At 49.1% G+C, this 4487-nt stretch overlaps 1 pseudogene; it reads left to right on the top strand.

Annotated features, from left to right (window-relative positions):
- Positions 1-3004: 3004 nt before the first annotated feature.
- LOC126261103 (5S ribosomal RNA) lies at positions 3005-3123 on the top strand (annotated as a pseudogene).
- The last annotated feature ends 1364 nt before the right edge of the window (positions 3124-4487 follow it).

Below are 4487 nucleotides of genomic sequence, written 5' to 3'. Positions count from 1 at the left end.
AGAAAGGGCGCGCACATTAGGCCACCCCGGTTCGCCTCCTCGCCTGATGAATAATGCAGCGGCAGCGGCAGGAAAGCTCGCCCGCTTTCCCCGTCTCGCTCCGGCTGCAGTGGCCGCGGCCAACAGGTACGCGGGCTCGCACCAAGGTCCCCCCAGCACACGAGGAACCGTGTCACGGCTGCATCGTTCGCGGCCGCCTCCACCTCAGTACCGGGCCGGTGTAGGCGCGACGCCTCTCTACCCGTGCACTACAGCGTAGAGCAGTCATCTGGTGACTGCTAAAGTGCGCGTCATTTACGACGGCGGCCGAGTTTAGGTTCGTTCTGCGCATCTGACGTCACAAAACACAGTCAGCCAATGAACAGAGAACGACGTCGCCTGAGATCGACTGCAGTGCAGAGCACGGACGAGTGTCTTCAGTTTTAGAAACGTTCAGTCATAAATATACACTCCTGGAAACTGAAATAAGAACACCGTGAATTCATCGTCCCAGGAAGGGGAAACTTTATTGACACATTCCTGGGGTCAGATACATCACATGATCACAGTGACAGAACCACAGGCACATAGACACAGGCAACAGAGCATGCACAATGTCGGCACTAGTACAGTGTATATCCAACTTTCGCAGCAATGCAGGCTGCTATTCTCCCATGGAGACGATCGTAGAGATGCTGGATGTAGTCCTGTGGAACGGCTTGCCATGCCATTTCCACCTGGCGCCTCAGTTGGACCAGCGTTCGTGCTGGACGTGCAGACCGCATGAGACGACGCTTCATCCAGTCCCAAACATGCTCAATGGGGGACAGATCCGGAGATCTTGCTGGCCAGGGTAGTTGACTTACACCTTCTAGAGCACGTTGGGTGGCACGGGATACATGTGGACGTGCATTGTCCTGTTGGAACAGCAAGTTCTCTTGCCGGTCTAGGAATGGTAGAACGATGGGTTCGATGACGGTTTGGATGTACCGTGCACTATTCAGTGTCCCCTCGACGATCACCAGTGGTGTACGGCCAGTGTAGGAGATCGCTCCCCACACCATGATGCCGGGTGTTGGCCCTGTGTGCCTCGGTCGTATGCAGTCCTGATTGTGGCGCTCACCTGCACGGCGCCAAACACGCATACGACCATCATTGGCACCAAGGCAGAAGCGACTCTCATCGCTGAAGACGACACGTCTCCATTCGTCCCTCCATTCACGCCTGTCGCGACACCACTGGAGGCGGGCTCCACGATGTTGGGGCGTGAGCGGAAGACGGCCGAACGGTGTGCGGGACCGTAGCCCAGTTTCATGGAGACGGTTGCGAATGGTCCTCGCCGATACCCCAGGAGCAACAGTGTCCCTAATTTGCTGGGAAGTGGCGGTGCGGTCCCCTACGGCACTGCGTAGGATCCTACGGTCTTGGCGTACATCCGTGCGTCGCTGCGGTCCGGTCCCAGGTCGACGGGCACGTCCACCTTCCGCCGACCACTGGCGACAACATCGATGTACTGTGGAGACCTCACGCCCCACGTGTTGAGCAATTCGGCGGTACGTCCACCCGGCCTCCCGCATGCCCACTATACGCCCACGCTCAAAGTCCGTCAACTGCACATACGGTTCACGTCCACGCTGTCGCGGCATGCTACCAGTGTTAAAGACTGCGATGGAGCTCCGTATGCCACGGCAAAGTGGCTGACACTGACGGCGGCGGTGCACAAATGCTGCGCAGCTAGCGCCATTCGACGGCCAACACCGCGGTTCCTGGTGTGTCCGCTGTGCCGTGCGTGTGATCATTGCTTGTACAGCCCTCTCGCAGTGTCCGGAGCAAGTATGGTGGGTCTGACACACCGGTGTCAATGTGTTCTTTTTTCCATTTCCAGGTGTGTAGTAATTGAACAAAAGCCATGTCTTGATAGCAGATTTTCTTTTATAGAAAGTTTGGAAAAAGCATTCTTTATACCAATTGCTTCATATTCTATTAATTAATTACACCAAATACGCAATAAGCCTCCTAATTCAGGCGATAGCAAGGAAAGGTGTTTGTATCATTCTTACTAACCGCTTTTTCGCAATAACGAACAGCGGTAATTGTTTATTTCCTATTGTACTTCGACGAAACGTGAGTATTTCATAGTCATACCAACAGTGTTTGTCGGTATTTTGCGTGATAGTTTAAATCCTCCGGGAGATCTATTGCATGACGAGCTGCGTTAGCATAATGGTTATAGTGTTTGGCTGCTAAGCGAAGGTTCTGAATTCAAACCTTGTTCGGTGCTTAATATTTTCTTTATTTAAAAACAATATCGAAGTGTCTTACTTCATAAATTTTATTCGTTTGAATGTAATTTTTTGAAATTTCTAGTGGCAACTAAAATCAACCATATGGAAACTATACGCTACGGACTTTTACCTCTGGATACTCTTCAGAATTTCGTGCAATGGTTTACTACATCTAATGCTGCACAATAACTACACTCAACATCGAAAGAAAAATAAGTCATTTATGGGGGGGAGGTATCAGTCAAGAAGATGTGTAAAAATCAAATTTTTGGGCCAAATAGTTTTTGTGAAATCGAATGATAAAGTGTGTCAAAGCAGTCGAAACACCATGTATCTGCACAGGCGAGCAGTGCAGGGATGACAAAATCGCGCACAGCGCGGAATGCGGGGAGCACGTCTCTGTAGCAGCGAAAGGGTTAATGCGGCCATGGTGGCTTTACTTCATAAACTGCGCGCTCCCCCCTAAACGTAAGTTTGCGAACTATACTAAGGCGCCGCTTCTCTTGGCGCATACAACTGGCAACGCAGCAATCTCCCGCGCCTGGGCGGACATGCGCGAACCGCCAAGAATTGAACTATAGTGCTGGGCGACAACAGGAAACGCGGCACAGAATGCAACACGACAAGGAGATTTGCACAATGAGTCACTCTGGCAGACTGAAGAAAAGTAATAGGTCTATCCTGTTACTACAATACCAATGAATTACAATAAATTTTGGGTGACTTGTTGATAAAACGAGGCGAACAGCGTTGCCGCAGTTGTAACACCGGTTCCCGTCAGATCACCGCAGTTAAGCGCTGTCGGGCTTGGCTAGCACTTGGATTGGTCACCATCCGGGTGTGTCGAGTGCTGTTAGCAAGCGGAGTGCGCTAAGCCCTTGTGAGGCCAATTGAGGCGTTACTTGTTTGAGAAGTAGCGGCAGGGTCGCGAAAAATGACAACTCACGGGAGAGCTGACAGCATGTCCCTCCGTATCTGCAACAGGGACGCCTAAGAGCAAAGGATCACACGGCAGCCGGTCGGTACCATTGGGTCTTGACGGTCTGTTCGGACAGTGTATGTTAGCTTTTTTTGTTTGTTAACAAAATGACATCTAGTGAAAAAGTCTTAATTGACACTCTAATACAGTTTTTCCCCCTGATTGGTAAAATGAAATTTTCTGAGGATAAAAAAATAAACGATTCGATTCTGTTTCAGTCTCTAAACTAAATGAGTTTCGAAAGATCATTACTATTGTCACCATTTTGTAAGACTCTAATATTGATTATATAAGTTATCTGAGCCGTGGTAAAAATTGCTGTTTAGAAGAGCGCGCCGGAGCGCGTAGGGTGAAGCAGTCGCCTGAGGCAATCGCAGCTTTGGTGTCTCCCTCTGGTGGGGAAGGCGAAATGTTGCCTGTTCACGCGCCTTCCTTCGTCGGTTGAAACGGCTGGCAGCGGACGGTTCGGGAGAGCGATTTGGGGATGCTGCGCCAGGTCTTCTCGAGAAATCGCAGTTTATTAGAAGTTAAGTGATTGGTGATATGTTGTTTGATTTACTCTTGTTAAATTCTACTAGTTTTTTGCTGAGGTCACCAGCCGTTTTGCTTTGGAGTCGTCCTACCATTCTTCTCCGTTGCCCACCCGCGGGAAGGTGGTTGTTATAAATTGGGTGGTCCGTTTTTCCCTTGTGGAGTAGGGGTGGGTTAGAGCAACCTGCGGTTCGGGTTGTTCGGTAATCTCCCTATTAATCTACGTTACGTTAGTAGCTGCCTCTGTCATGTTTGTCGGATTTGGCACGTTAACGAATTTATTGCTTGGAATGTAACGGCCTAATACCTGAAATATGTTTTGATCTTTGGAAACTTTGATATTATTGCCTATGATCTTGAGAGGCGGTATCTGTGTACTGTAGAGCATCTTGTTTGGCCAACCTCGTAGAATTTTATATAAGATTGCATTTCATGGGCTTTTATTTAAATGATCATTTTAGTATATAAAGTTGCCACCCTTTCACCGTAAGACTTTTCTTAGAAGTTAAAATCAAGATGCACCTTCGGTGGCAAGGTTAATATTTTAATTGATAGTGTTTTGTACCATTTCCTTCCATACTACGGTGAGTGCATAGTTTGTGTGCTTGTGTAAATTGTTAAAACTCCTGGTTTAAAGTTATCTGGTGTGTTGCAGATTTGCACCAGTGTAGTCTTTCAGAGGCTGTTGTGAGCGGTCGTAACCACGGCCGTGT

Source organism: Schistocerca nitens, chromosome 5 (genome assembly GCF_023898315.1).
Source record: "Schistocerca nitens isolate TAMUIC-IGC-003100 chromosome 5, iqSchNite1.1, whole genome shotgun sequence".
Classification (NCBI taxonomy): domain Eukaryota; kingdom Metazoa; phylum Arthropoda; class Insecta; order Orthoptera; family Acrididae; genus Schistocerca; species Schistocerca nitens.
The sequence above is the reverse complement of the archived record's forward strand: the minus strand, read 5'-3'. Positions and strand labels throughout refer to the sequence as shown.